General features: G+C 32.9%; 1 protein-coding gene across 1 annotated transcript in view; it reads left to right on the plus strand.

Moving 5' to 3' along the window:
• LOC133325665 (protein Wnt-5) overlaps positions 1-17,001 on the plus strand; it is a 221,204-nt gene that overhangs the window by 161,040 nt on the left and 43,163 nt on the right. The gene's annotated exons all lie outside the window — the stretch shown is intronic.

The raw sequence follows: 17,001 nt of genomic DNA on the forward strand, positions 1-17,001 counted from the left end.
ATATAATCAACTTTTGAAACTGTTATAACTGACTGTTGGTCCTTTGAAAAATATCAATTTTTCTTTGAAATAATCAATATTTTTGGTCCTCTGGAAAATATTCTTTTAACGTATTCATGTCTGTTGATCCTCCGAAAAATATTGTTTTAAAAGAACCAGTCCTGCTGGTCTTTTGAAAATATTATTTTAAAAAACCCACGACTGTGTTTATATACTTTAAATCGTTCATTTAAAAAAAATATTCTTTTAAAAAAATCCACGCCTGTTTGTCCATTGAAAACTGTTTATTAAAAAAAAATCGTCCGTTTGGTCCTTTGAAAAATATTTTTTTAAAAAATCCAAAGGTTTTTGTCCCTTGGAAACTGAATATTTAAAAAAATCGTCCTTTTGATCCTTTGGAAAAATATGATTTAAAAAATCCACGCCTGTTTATCCCTTAAAACCTGTTTATTTAACAAAATCGTCCTTTTGGTCCTTTGAAAAAATATTCTTTTAAAAAATCCCCGCCTGTTTGCCCCTTGAAAACTGTTTATTTGAAAAAATTTCCTTTTGGTCCTTTGAAAAAATATATATTTTTTTAAATCCACGCCTGTTTGTCCCTTGTAGAATGTTTATTTGAAAAAATGCCCTTTTGGTCCTTTGAAAAAATATTATTTTAAAAAATCAACGCCTATTTGTCCCTTGAAAACGGTTTATTTGAAAAAAATTGTTCTGAAAATATCCGCCAGTTGGTACATTAAAAAAAATAATTTTAAAAATCCAATAATTTAAAAATCTAAATCTTTGAAAAAAATTAGATAATTCATTCCTATTGGCCTTTAACAAATGTTTTTTTTTTTTAAATCGTCCTCTTGGCCCTTGTAAAAAAAAAAAACTTTTAAAAAATCGTCCTCTTGGTCCCTTGAAAAAAATCATTTAAAAAATCCACACCTGTGGGGTTCTGTTGCTCCTTAAAAAGAATTTTGAAAAAATCCACGCCTGTTGGTTCTTTGAAAAAATTTAGAAAAGTCACTCCTATTGGCCTTTAAAAATTGTTTATTTTAAAAAATCTTCCTCTTGGTCCTTTGAAGAAAAATCATTTAAAAATCGTCCTCTTGGTCCTTTGAAAAAAATCATTTAAAAAATCCACAACTGTTGGGTCCTTTGAAGAAAAAAAAATAATTTGAAAAATCCAAGCCTGTTGGTCTTTTGAAAAAAAAAAACATTTAAGAAATCCACGCCTGTTGGTCCTATGAAAAAAAAAAATATTTTAAAAAATCCACGCCTGTTGGTCCTTTAAAACAAATAATTTAAAAAATCCACGTTGTTGGTCCTTTGAAAAATAATAATTTAAAAAAATGTTAAAAATAATAATTAAAAGAAATTCCGAACCTTGAAATTAATATCTAAAGAAATTTGCACTTTTCAATAATATTATTTGGTGGATCTTTGTCTAATATTTTTTAATAGTCACACACACGTTGGTCATTTTAAAAATATTAATTTAAAAAAATTCTTTAAAATAATCGTTGGCTACAGATTCTTTAAAAAAAATCTTATCTGCAAAAAATCTCATATATTGGTCCTTGGAAAAAATGTTCCCTCGAAATCAACACTTTTGGTTCAAAAAGTCCTTTAAAAATATATTTTGTTAACAAATACAGGCTTCTTTGGAATATAAAAATAAACATATATTTTGTTTTTCATTTACCGCATGATGGTCCTTAGGAAAAATATACATGTGTAGGTTCTCCGAAAATAACCTAAAAATACAATGTTATTCGACCTTTGAAAAATATTCTTTGGAAATATTCAATCCCGATGACCCTTTGAATTGGCAAAATTCACTGGTTTGATGTATGAGAGCTCGCACCCTCACAGTTTGTTTTACGAATTTCCAGAAATATAGTTATTAGCCACCGGCATCTGTTTGCCATCTGTTTGAAAATTTTAGATCTCTTCTTTTAAATATTGTTAAATGTATATTAACAGTTTTAAAAAATATTTTTTTTTATTTAACAGTTTTAAAAACTATTTTTAAATTAGTATTAATTTAAATGCAATGTTACGTAAACGTTTTCGCTGTGCCAAAAAAAACCTGGCTCTTTGATGTGTTCAGCGTTAGCAAACTATCAAATATGATGTTACCTTATACCCCCAAACAAACATGCATACATCCACACATTTATTTGTATAATTCAACAATTTGAATATAAAAAATAATAAAAAATATGTTTACTTTGTTACTTCAACTCCTGCATTCATATTTGCATATGTTTGTAAATTGTTGCTGCTTTTTTGTCTCTGGACTCAATATTAAATATTATGTTTTTTTATTAAATGTTTACTTTACATGGGTATGAAAATTTTTCTTTCACTCATGTGTAAAATAATCAACAAAAAACTATATATACATACACATATATATTTGCATACACATTTTTATTTATAAATTTTGTGTTGATATAAATGCCAGAGATTCCAAGCAAAAAATAAATATTCGATTTTTTTTTCATATATAAAAAAAAACATAATTTTTAAAGGACTCCGCGTAATCCAAACATAAAATGCTTGCGGCAAAACAAAGGATGAGAGGACCTACAAATATCTATGTTTTTTTTCGAAGTTCATCGGGGAAAAACTGTTGAATGTACAACCCCCACACATTCAAATTAAATTATTTAGTTTTTCTTTATTTTATTTTGGATTTGTTATTTCATTTCTTGGATGGTTGAGGTAGGGGTGTTGTTGCCATTGTTACTTTTCATGCTTTGTGTCGTCCATGCCATCATATTCTATCAAGTAAAACATTTTCATAGCAGCAAACGTTATAAATTAAATTCAATTTTATATATAACCACTTTTTCATGTTAGCATTTTCCATAGAGGTGTTTTTTGTCATTCCGTTTCTATGGCCTGGAAAAATCATAATATTTTTTTTCACATGTGGTTTTTCTATGTTTTGTTTGTTTGTTTCATATTGCGGTCAATCACATTGACCACGAAATTAAAGGTACGTTTTTTTTGGGAATTGGAATTTTTCAGACACTCAAGCAAAAAAAAAAATATTTAAAACATTTCACATATATTGAATGTGAAAGGCAGAAAATGACAGCAATGTGTTATATATGTTTTCTGTAAAAAAAAAAAAAAAAAAAAATGAGTAATAAATTTATATCGACTATGTTATGACAACGTTAGGAGAGTGTATGTTAATTCATTTTTAAGAATCAGACGAAAAAAACATTATATATAAATTTTTCAAAAAATTTGGTGTAATAAAAATTGGATATCCAAAATAATTGAGTTGTAACGTTAAATAAAATAAATTTTATTTTAGAAATGACCTGTAGATCGATTGTTTCCTAAAGAAACATCTTCAAAATATCTTCTTTAATGCACTTGTGCTTCCAAAATATTCTACACAATCGACAAAAAACATGCCCTCTAAGAATTAAAAATCTCTACACAAATATTCTATGAAAGGTGGGTCATTCTGGTGAATTTCCATGGAAAACTTCTGAAGGTTCTGAAGGTAAAAAAGAAGGCATTCAGGTGGTCTATAATAGATTCAAGGCGTTTAAAGGCATTATATGGAGGAATTCCAGATATAATTATCCAAATAGTAGACCAGAGGCTGTCCAAAAAAAAAAACTCCCTCCTTTTCACAGTCATTCGAATACCTCAGTTCGGTCTTCTACGTGTAAAATGCAATTAAAAGATCTGCTACAAATGAAATCCCCTTATTGTCACATGATTTTCTAAAAAGCAAATAAAATTTGAGGAGTATGCCTTCCATAGGATTATATCTTCCTACAGGAGTTCTCCCACAGATAGAAACACATTTTTTTTGCAATGCTATAGATAAAAATCCTTCTGGGGGCCTTTAATTAAAGAATTCTGGAAGAACATTGCGAAAATCGATCATAAACTATAGATCAGAGTCCTTTCTAACCTCAAATCTTTCTAAAGACCTTCTGAGCTTGAAATTTAAAAGGCACAGCTCATTAATTTGGCCCAAGGACGAACCCTACTGAAATTGAGAAAAACCGATTCAAATTCAGATATAGGTCCCATATATATTTTCGTCCGATATAATGTAAATGGTGCACAAAAGTCCCTATATATCTTTCGATTTGCACGAAATTTGGTATAGCGTATTGAATTAAGTCAAGAATGATGTGAGCTAGATTTCGTGAAAATCGGTTCAGATTAAGATATACCTCCCATATATAGTTCCGCCCCAAAGTCCCTATATATATTTTTCGATTTGCACGAAATTTGGCATAGTGTACTCAATTACGTCAAGAATGATATGAGTTAAGTTTAGTGAAAATCGGTTCAGATTTAGATATAGGTCCCATATATATTTTTGTAAATGGTGCACCAAAGTCCCTATATATCCTTTGATTTGCACGAAATTTGGCATAACGTACTGAATTAAGTCTTGAACGATGTGTGTTAAATTTTGTGAAAATCGATTCAGATGTAGATATAGATCCCATATATAGTTCCGCCCGATTCTAGGTAAATGGTGTACCAAAAGTACCTATATATATCTTTCGATTTGGGCGAAATATGGCATAGCGTACTGAATTAGCTCTAGAACGACGTACGTGAAGTTTCGTGTAAATCGGTTCAGATTTAGATATAGCTCCCACATATATATTTTCGTCCGATTTTATGTAAATGGTGCCCCAAAAGTCCCTATAAATCCTTCGATTTGCACGAAATTTGGCATAGCGTACTGAAATGAGTCTAAAATAATGTGTGGTAAGTTTCGGAAAAATCGGTTCAGATTTTCATATACCTCCTATATATATTTTCGTCCAATTTTAAAAAAATAGTGAACTAAGGATCCATAGCTAGGCCGATTAATACAGTTAGTATAACTTAATCTCTGACAAATTTCTTTAAAATCGGTTCAAGTCTATATCTGAAGCATAGCTTCCATATATATTATTTAGAACTATTCATGTTAATTGTACACCAAATAATCAATGGATGTCTGATTGAGATTAAATTTTAAACAGTCCAGCATACCGAACAGCGCGTGTCAAATTTACTTTAAATCGATTTACAAAATTTAGCATAGGTTGCAGAATGACATGTGTAGGAATTGATGTTAGTCGGTTTATATATAGATATAGATCACATATTTAAGTTCGTTCAATTTCACGTCCATGCTCCATTGAAAAGGCGATGTCTGTTAGGGTACCTATGTAGAATATACCCAAATTGGTGTACGGTATCATATAGCCTGTCCAGTTCGACTTTACTACTTTCCTTACAGGATTTTCAATAACTCACATTCAATAACCCATTTTATCAAAATAACACATTTATTTCATTAAATCATAAATATAGGCACGCAAGATTTTTTTGCTTTGTCGCACATTCAATCAAAAGAATTTGACCCCATGTCGGCGAATATTTTACGTTTCCCGTCACATCAATCACATTTATTTCAAAATATTCTTTTGCCAATGAATGAACTGAACATGGTCACCAAATAAAAAAAACAAATAATAACCTCATACTACTCAACGAAAATCTACTCCACAAAACTCTTGTCTATGGCGGTTGTTTTCGGTTGGCTGCAAAATTGCACTTGGAAATGAGGTTGGCTGGTTTTGGGGGGAGTATTCAGCAAAAAAATGTTTTGTGATTTATACTCTGGATAATCCTTTGCAGAGTTTTTAAGCTTAATATTGTGAAATGGTGATTTATTCGTGTGACATACGGAAAAATGTTTTCACATTACTCTGTCGGTGTGTGTGGCTGTTGGTTACGCTATGGACTAAAGGCATATACCAGAGGCTAAGAGAGAGAGTGAGCGAGTGAGAGGAACAAAAACAAGTGTTGGAAGTTCATTGAATTATGGGTGTTTTTTTTCTTTTTTGCTCCGCTGATAGGCAATATGATGTCAGGACATATTACCATAGATCATCAGGGGCATTTTTGAGTGTGGGTGTGTGTGTTTTTTGTCAAAGACCATTTAAAATAAAATGGTTATAAGGCATCCAACATTGGTGTTTGGCTTTGGTTATAAACTCTGCTTATATTGTGGCTGGGTTCAGTGGCATTTTTTTTTTTGTTTTTGTATTATTATTATTTGTTGTTATTGGCATTTGTTATTATTTATATACTACTGTCAGTCAGTTAGCCAACCGGCAAACCTATGTACCATTTTACCATCTTTCCAGCCATTTAGCCGCATATATGGAAATTAAGATTGTGTTATTATTTGTGTCCCATGATGCTCCAGTCATGCTTTCAAATTAAATGAAACGTGAAATTATATTTACAACCTGTTATAAATTCTATAGACATTTTTTTGGGGCCGGGAAGTGGAGGAGGAAAATGGAATTTAAATCTTCTTTTTTTATTCAGGGAATAAATATACGTTTATTTATTTGAATCAATTCTGCTTTTGTTGTGCTTTTTTTCTGCAGATTACACGCTTCATATTGTTAATTTATGTGAATGTATTAAAATTTGAATTATTTTTTTTTTGCGCTGTGTCGTCATTGTGATTTAAAAAATGCCATTTGTTTGAAAATATTCATTTGTTGTTGTTGCTCTTGTTGCTCTCTCTCTTTTCATACTTAGTAAAATTCATTAATATTCTGTTAAGGTGTTCGGTGGGTTGTTGTTTTATTTTTCAAATGTAATCAATGCAGAAAATTACAATTAATTAAAAAAATCGACAAATAATGGGAATAATGTGTGCGTGTGTGGGAGAGTAGGTATGTGTAGGGGGTTTTGCTCATAAATATTAACTTCTTTAGAATGGAGTTGGAAGTTCTAAAATGAAGAGACAACATTTTACTGAAACATATAGTTAAACCATTATAGTCATTTACACACACTGGAGGATATAGGATCTTCCAAGGTCCTATACATATTCAAAATTTTAAAAGACCATTTAAAGTATATATTCTACAGTCTTCTGCACCAATTTCAACAAAACACAATTATATTTAATACCTCCATACGTTTTGCAAAATATGGAAGCTATATCTAAATCTGAACTGATTTTTACGAAACTGAACACACATCATTCCAGGCTTAATTCAGTGCCCTATGCCGAATTTCGTGCAAATCGATAGATATACATGAACTTTGCTGCGCCATTTACATTTAATCGGACCAAAATACACATGGGAGCTAAATGTAAATCAAAACCGATTTTCACGAAACTTAATACACGTTATTCTAGACTCAATTTCTATTAAATCGGACGAAAAAATATATGGGAGCTTTATCTAAATCTGAACCGATTTTCAAGAAACTTAACACACATTATTCTACAGTTAATTCAGCACGCCATGCCAAATTTCGTGCAAATCGATAGATATATAGGGACTTTGGTGCACCATTTACCTTAAATCGGACGAAACTATATATGGGAGCTATACCTTAATCTGAACCGATTTCCACCAAACTTATCACACATCATTCCAGACTTAATTCAGTACCCTATACCAAACTTCGTGCAAATCGAAAGATATATTGGGACCTTGATGCACCATTTTCATTAAATCGGACGAAAATGTATATGGGAGCTATACCTAAATCTGAACCGATTCTCACGAAACTTAACACACATCATGCAAGATTGAATTGAGTATGATATGCCAAATTTCGTGCAAATCGAAAGATATAAAGGGACCTTTGTGCACCATTTGCATAAAATCGGACGAAAATGTATATGGAAGCTATATCTAAATCTGAACCGATTTTCAAGAAACTTAACACACATCATTATATAGTTAATTCAGTACGCCATGCCAAATTTCGTCCAAATCGAAAGACGTATAGCGGCTTTGGTGCACCATTTTCATTAAATCGGACGAAAATATATATGGGAGCTATATTTAAATCTGAACCAATTTTCATGAAACTTTACACACATCATTCAAGGCTTAATTGAGTACGCTATGCCAAATTTCGTCCAAATCGAAAGACGTATTGGGGCTTTGATGCACCATTTTCATTAAATCGGACGAAATGTATATGGGAGCTGTACCTAAATCTGAACCGATTCTCACGAAACTTAACACACATCATTCTAGACTTAATTGAGTACGCTATGCAAAATTTCGTCCAAATCGAAAGACGTATAGAGGCTTTGGTGCAACATTTTCATTAAATCGGGCGAAAATGTATATGGTAGCTATATGTAAATCTGAACCGATTTTCCCAATATCAATTGTGTTCGTCCTTGGATGAAGTAAATTAGCTGTGCAAATTTCATCCTAATCGGATCATAAATGCGACCTGTACCTTGTTTACAATATTACACAGACGGAACGGTCATGCATAAATCGGCTCAGAAAGGGATTCTATACATATTCTCAAAGGGAACCATGTGTCTATCTCGTTGCCTTTTGCCTGTTACACAGTGTGGAGAATGGTATAATTGTTGTTCTTACAACAATCCATCCCTCTAACCATATAATTAACACATATTTCCCTCTATCCCTCCATTAAAAACGGTTGCCATTTTAACTTTCCTGGGGGAGGTTACATTAAACTATATTTAATTCCTTTTTAATATTTTAATGAGTTTGTTTGGAAATTTCCCCAACCTCATAACCACCACAGTCCACAATGATGTCCCCTTATTTTGATTTCACAATAATGTGTATTAACTGACCTTTAAAAAATAGTTTTTCAAAATATTGTGATACAATTTCATGCTTTTTTAACATACCACACAGAGAAAGTTTTCCCTGTGCAATATTAGGAGTAACAAAAATAGCAACAACAACACTAATAGTTCTATGAAAATGAAACCTAACCAATTTCATCGTTAGTAAAACTTCAAAAACTTAAAAGCAAACGCATCAAACCATCTAACCAAAAAGACCAACTAGACCAAACCCAAGCCAACCGAACCGAACCAAACCTAGCCAACCCACCGAACGACCAACTTAGCATCTATCTCTCGTTAACCAACTGTTGTACTCCCTGGTGGCTTTTTAGAAAATATTTTTCCAGTCGCAGTGAAACGTGAAACTTTTCCACACTTTAGAGTAACAGCAACACTACGATTGTTGTTGTCCCCGCGCCAATCTCATTTCAACTTATGTTGTCAACGTTCTAGGCATCCTTTCAATATTTTTGAATGCTCTGATGGTGGTTTGTGGAGCTTGTTGGTGGCTGGCAACATTGTGGCAAAGCCAAACCAAACTCCCAACAACAAAAAGAAAAAGTAAAAGCCGAGATACATCTAATGTTTCAGAAAACGTGACACGTTTGTATCTTTGGCAAAGTGTTGGTGGTTAGGAGAATAACCAACTACTGTTGTGTGTGTGTGTGTCTATTTAAACATCGACAGAAATGCCAAACAAAGTAACAACACTGAAAGAAGAAGAAGAAATTATAACATTTTACGTTACGCCAAAACATCTGTAGGGAATCAGGAAAAGTTATTCGAACACACAGACGGACAAACTTCTTTTATTCCATTCAATTTGTGTTTGTGCCATGCAGCCAAACGAATTGAGATGTCCTTCAAGAGAAAGGACAACATTTTCCAACTTTCAGATTTTCAAAATGCTGACAACCTGTTATTTGATGAGTAGAGGTTTGATAACAATTTAAAAACAAGTTACACAAACAGCAGATCGAAAAGACAAGACAAGGTGGCAACACATTTGTATAACCAACTTACAAAATCAAATAACATTTTCAAACTTTTGTCACTTTGTAACTGGAGCTGTGTGTGTGTTGCTGTTGTGTAATTTTTATTTTTGTTATGACATTCTTAATTGGAATATGATATTGTATTGTAAATAAATATTTATGTTTGTTTTAATTCTCTAAAATATTGAATTACTAGATGAATATTTTATAAAAGAAATAAATTTTGGAAAGGAGATGTAGTGGAATGTGAATGTAATTAAGTAAATGGCGCCCAACGCGTGGAATTCTTCAGGGGAATGTTAGGAGTATTCATTGAGTAAATATAAAACTCAACGTTACTAGCGTTGAGATTTTGATTAGTCTATATTATTCGCTTTTTTAGAAATGGCGCCCAACGTAAAGCCATAAAAAATGTGATCAATTTGAATTAGACATAATAGAAAAAATATATTTATGCATAATTCAAATAAAAACCAGTGAGCGGAGCAGTTAGTCGGACGGGGCCGACCATACGATACCCTACACAACTTCCACGGAACTCTAACTTTCTGCGGATGTTTATTCTGAGCCTGGGCAATATTTCGTGATATTTGCACCCTCTTTCCCGATTAGAGGTCAACAGCACCTCTACCTTACACTGACATATGTTTCGAATATTAATAATATTCAGTACAGCCCTTCTAATTACTTGTCCAGATTTCCTTCACCGTGGGCCGTGTTGTGATGTTCGGCTTATAATTGTGGCCTATAGATCGACTAGAAAAAAAAAACATAAAAAAATTAAGTCTTCGGTCTACTACATCCCAAAATTATTATCTGATCATCGCCGAAAATAATAGGTGTTGTCCTTTACCACAACTGGAAAATTTCAGAGCGACCAGCGCCATATTTCCGCCCTCTAGTGTGGTAATGGGTTACTAAATAATATCTCAGTACGTAAGCACCTGTAAATATTTAAGTGTAACTCCCACATCTGAGTACGTACGACCATATAATTGGTATCAATTAAAAGGTCAACCACTCGTCTTGGATATACAATCAACATCTCGGGTTTATGTCCTTCAGGGGTAAATATATAGGCAATAGAATACAAAATTTGTAATTTTTCACACAAAAGTCAGGGTCCATTTGACCCGTTAAATATTGACCGATCTTTATCAAAACAGGCATGCTTATTCTTTGGCCATGTAAAATTTCGCGTTGTTCGCGCCATAATTGCGGCCTCTGGAGCGACCAGAAAAACCGACAAAAATTTATTATTTGATCCATTTCATCCCCTAAATATTAACTGATATTTACCAAAAACAAAAGGGGTCTTCATTGGCCAGAACCCATCCTACATGCAAAATTTCGTGAAGATTGGTCCATAACTGTGGCCTGTATCGTGTTTACAAATTATAAAGGACAGACGGACGGGCGGATGGACACACATGTCTAGATCGACTCAGCTAGTCGAGATATATTACAAACTTTTGGGGCTGCACAAAGCTATAATACCCTGACAACATAGTTGTGTAGGGTATAAATATAGATATCGTTAAGGAATGTCAAACAAAAAAAACAGGGAAAATTATATGTGGCGCCCAAATTGGAGAGTTTTAGGAAATAAATTAATTTCCAAATTTTGGTTTAAAAAATATCGATTTAAAATATAAAAAATACATTTGTTTTCTGTATATTAAACCTACAAAACTCTGGTTTCTAAAAATGGCGCCCAATGTGAACCTCTCAAAAATGTTCAAAAAAATAATGCCTTCAATAAATATATTCTATACAAATCACATATTCCAAAATAGGTCATTATTATCATTATAAATTGACTCCCAATACATTTGCCTTCATTTCAAAATTCTTCAAATTGGGGTTTTAAAAAAAATTCGAACTTTTAAGAATTTTTAAAAAAATTGACTTTTTTCAAACACCTAATACATTTTCGAATATTTCCAAAATATTCCGCCATCCAAGTCAATTTAAATCCCTCCATGAACTTTTCATTTCTCTGACCATGTTGTTCCATTTACGATTATGCGGAAAAACACTCTGCAAATACCCACACAATTTTAAACTCAATCAACAGGATCAACAAAACAACAACTTCTAAACGCATGTACATCCCCATTTTACAACCACAAAACATGATCTTTAATGGGATTTAACCAGAAAAACGACGACGACGACAACAACGGAAGTTTAACTTTTAAAACTATGAAAGTGTGTTGTTGTTGTTTTGCGCACTTTTAAAGCTGTTTACAGTAATGGCCAGAAAAAAATGCTTGTACAAGTGCACAGTAAGCCATGCCAAAAGTGTTGGTTCACAGTTAAGCAAACAAGAAAACAAAAAAGGAAAATAACCGAGACATTCCATGTCATGGTAATGCAGTTGGGGGAGGAGTAAAAAAAGAAAGGGGGTTTGCATTACAAAAAAAAATAATTTAAATGTGGGTTTACTCAAGTTCCTGAACATATTTTTAAAAGGCTTATTCCTGATTGGAAGCCTATTACCTTAATATAATGAAGTGGCGCCCAACGGTAACATAATATCACAAATAAAAAAAAAACTAACACATAAAAAAATTAAGATGAGAATGAAACATATTTTCTGAATATTATGAAATGGCGCCCAACGTTAAAAAAAATTGTCGCCGCATTTATACAAGGCTCATAATATATATTTTTTTTTTATTTTTCATACGAAACATTGATTATCGGGTGCATTATTAGGTGGCGCCCAACGTGAATGGAGTAAAACAAAAAAAAATATATATATATTTTTACATTAAATAACTAAAAATACATTTTGAAATAATCCAGTTATTATTTTAATTAAATAGTAATTATAAATAATATATTTTCTTAATAATGTGTGGCGTAATAAATATGTAGCGTAATATTATAGAGTGGCGCCCGACGTAGGGAAAATGCTGGTATAATTACGAATTTATATTATAAAGTGGTGCCCACTTGACTGAAACATAAAAAGTCATAACAATTTTAAATAAATAGCACAAAACTGTTTATATAATAAAAAGAAATATTTCAAAGTGGCGCCCAACGCGAAGTTAAGAGTGTACATTAAAAAAACTAATGGATTTTCAAATAATTCAATTATTATTTTAAATAAATGGGGATTATAAATAATAGCATTTCACAACAATAAATGGCGTGATATTATAGAGTGGCGCCCAATGGATATATGCATGTAAAGTCACAAAATGTCATCATAAGGTGGAAGAGAGCTTTGCAAATTTCAACATAACATGGGTATAACATTTAGCATGTTTGATATTGGTAGGGGTATAGACCGGTTCACGTTCTAATTTTTTGAAATTTTGAAATGTTTTTGGCAATATTTTTTGCAGAAATAGTTCGATATAGGTTCTTGCCTTTATATAGCTCCCATTTTAGGTATTTTAATAGACCTAGGTGTACTCTCCACCAGAAGCTGCTGTAGAGTATCATTCCGTATTCTTGAAGGGTAAAAAATAGTTTTCAAAAGATTTTAATAAGGGTTGAAATATGTCACTTATAAATCTACCGCCTGATTTTTGGTACCTTTAAATTTTCAATCGCATTTCCAAACTGTGTGTGGCTGTAATTTTACTTTTCACGTTTGTCTTCGTAGAATATTTTGAGTCCATGTTTTAAGTTAGGTATCACAAAAATATCCCGCCTTAGCTTCAGTATGTTGAATGTCCTTGAAGAATGTTTTATCTGAAGTGGAGTCAATTTTGGCAATCTTGATTATTGGACAGAGCGAAATATTTTGACATGGACCCCTCATACATTATCCGACTTATTTTCGATATTTTGAAGATTTTATTTTCTAACCGAAATGGCTTTAAATTAACACCCCAGGATCATGGCAAAAAAACAAATTCTCTGCAAAAAATTGTCATTATAAGGACATGTTTTGTGCATAACCTCCATTTTTGCTATTTTAATGCATATTTTCCGGCGGCATAATGGGGTCCCAAATGATATCAGACCTCTTGGCTCTTGGCGGACATATGAAGGTCCTGTCGACTTTCATATTATTTGTAGGTTCTAGTAGAATTTTACTATACAAAAAATTAGAATGTTGGTCCATGTATCGACTTAGCCCCCATACAGACATGCGAACCCACTTTTGGTATGTTTGATAGTTCTGTACGTATTTCAAAGAATAAGAAACTTCTTTGTTGAATAATTTCAATATTGGTCGGTGTTAATCCCATATTCGGTATGTTGGCGAATTTTGCATACCTAATACTTGTACTTTGGTATTTCGTTTTTTTTTAGAGAGTAAAAAACTTAATTTTTCCACCCGATTTTACGTCGAAAGTCACTCGAATTCGTTCGTTTATAATTTTAGAAGAACAGGCTATAAATATTTTAAATGTCCTCCTGAAGGCGGGTGCAGATAGATAAAAAATATTCAGCAAAAATTTCCACACGGTGTACAAGAGTCTTCAAAACACTTCAACAACATTCAACATTCAGTTCGGAATATTATAATTCTATGTAGCAATGGACCTCCGAATTTTCTTTTATTCAAGAAAAATTACTCCCAGCTCTTGTATATGATTGCATTTGCCACACATATTTTATTTATGATCTCCTATTTATAGCATTTTATCTACACAAAGTAAAAACTATTTCCATTACTTTGTATTTATTCCAATCCCCCTCCCACGGAACTTACCCGTAAAATATTATGATAATGTCACAGTAAACATAAAACAAAGGTGGCCAAAGTCACACACACACACACATCTTAACAATGCCTGGAACCAAAAAAAAAAAAAAAAACTCAAGAAACAAAAAGGTCTATTGCTATTGGACCCTAATAATCATCATCGTCATCGATAACTATACAGGATTCTGCCATTTGTGGTTCAAACAAAACACACACAAAAAATCCTAACCATCTGTTTTAATTTGATTACCAATTTCTTAGAGCCAGCCAGCCATCCAGTCAACCAGTACGCCCATCAAATGCACCAATGACCTTTTACATTCCCCACCCGAAGAGTGTTATGGCTGTTGTCCTTTTACTTAACTTGTTTGAGCATTAAGCAAGTAATACCTTTTGATCCTTTATGATAATCACCTTTCTCTTTAGACCAAAATTGGCCTTTTTGTGTTAATACTCGGACACCAAACCCATCCCTCTTCTTTCAAAAGTGAAAGCATTTCGATGTCCAAACAAGGAAAAATATATTTTCTGCTTTGTTGTACTTTATCAACAGTGTCCACTTGTTTGCTCGCAGGGCAAAGGGAAAAGGATAGGAATGGCTTGGGGGAAGGAAAGAGCAAGGGCGTTTGAAAGATTAAACAAAGGCGGAGGGTCATCACTGGAGTTATCCCTTTTTTTTGTTGGTGCACAACCGGCAAAGGAATGTATTGGCTTGGGGTTGGTAAGCTTTTGTTTGTTGACAATCATATTGTATGGTCGTGTGTGTGAGTGTGTGTTTGTGGGCGAATGTGTGTTTTATGACCATGCAACATTTTATCAATCACACCATTGTAATGTGGATATGAATGAGTGTGTGTGTGGGTGTTCGCCTGTGTGTGCCGGGGTGCGTATGATTGCAAGTTATGTTCTAAATTAGTTTCACTACTGGTTATTACGCCACAGGACACCGAAAAAAGGATATCTATCGATTCAATAACGTATGTGAGGATGTATGAGTGTAATATTGCTACTGTCTACAGGGTTATATTGCATGATTATTGGCTGTGTATGTGCGTGGCTTAAATTGATTATTTCGAAATGAAATGAGTGTAATTTATACAGATTATGGCGTTATAACAAATTTCAACATTGTACAGACATACATATGCACATGTGTACATACCTATGTATACAAAAGTGGCCAGCGTCATTGATAAATTGGTAAATATCAATTCATTTTGTGGTATTGTTTTACACCGTATTACATGTATTGATATGTTTTATAGAGATGTTAGACTGATGGTTGTTGGAATCTGAATCTATGTTGGTATGTATGTGCTTTGGTAATTTTGCCGAGTGTTTATGAAATTTTAGCCAACATTTATTAGCAAAATGTCACATTACAATTACTGGTGTAATAATACTTTGTGTTTAGTTCCGCATTTTGGGAGGAGTAATATTGGTCGTTTGTTGCAGGTTTTTTTTTCGTTTTCATGGACTGTTTTGTTTGGTGTTATCGAGTCGTAAAATTTTGAGGGGAATACCAAAGGATATAAAATTAATATATTATACTTGATATCTTCTTTGTTTATATCGCCTTCTTTATCAATATCTATAAAAGAAGACCGAAGGATATCTATTTTTATACCCTTCACCACACTGTGGTAGAGGGTATTATGTCTTTGTGCATATGTATGTAACAGGCAAAAATAATCGAGATAGACCCATGGTTCCTTTTGATAATATGCATAGAATCACTTTCTAAGTCGATTTATGCATGTCTGTCCGTCCGTCCGTCTGACTGTCCATGTTAAATTGTAAACAAAGTACAGGTCGCATTTATGGTCCGAATTGGATGAAATTTGCCACAGCTCATTCATTTGGCCCAAGGACGAGCCCTATTGAAATTGGGAAAAATCGGTTCAGATTTAGATATAGCTCCTATATATATATTCGTCCGATTTAAGGTAAATTGTGTACCAAAGTCCCTATATATCTTTCGATTTGCACGAAATTTGGCACAACGTACTAAATTATGTCTAGAATGCGGTGTGCAAAGTTTCGTGAAAATCGGTTAAGATTTAGATATAGCTCCCATATATAGCTTCGCCCGATTTAAGGCAAATAGTCGACTAAAGTCCCTGGAAATCTTTTGATTTGCACGAAATTTGGCACAGCGTAATGAATAAGGTCTAGCATGATGTTTGACAATTTTCGTGAAAATCGGTTCGGATTTAGATATAGCTCCCATATATAGCTTCGCCCGATTTTAGGTAAATAGTCCACTAAAGTCGCTGGAAATATTTTGATGTGCACGAAATTTGGCACAGAGTTATTAATAAGATCGATACTGATGTCTGCCAAGTTTCGTGAAAATCGGTTCAGATTTAGATATAGCTCCTATATATATTTTCATCCGATTTAAGGTAATTGGTGCAACAAGACCCTATATATCTTTCGATTTGCACGAATTTCTGTATAGGATACTGAATTGCTAAGCTTCTGGCAAGTTTCCGTGAAATCGGTTCAGATAAAGATTTATAACAAAACGCGTCGTATGTTAGGATACTTATGTAAAATATACCCAAAGTGGTGAAGGGTATCATATAGTCGGCCCAGTCCGAATTTACTACTTTCCTTACTGGTTTTCATTTTAATTCATGTGAAATTAGCCATTACATACAATATGGATGCCCCTCATAACAGTTCTACAA

The sequence above is a fragment of the Musca vetustissima genome, unplaced genomic scaffold (assembly GCF_032173495.1).
Source record: "Musca vetustissima isolate MV318-11 ecotype Yass unplaced genomic scaffold, APGP_CSIRO_Mvet_v1 utg41009, whole genome shotgun sequence".
Taxonomy (NCBI): domain Eukaryota; kingdom Metazoa; phylum Arthropoda; class Insecta; order Diptera; family Muscidae; genus Musca; species Musca vetustissima.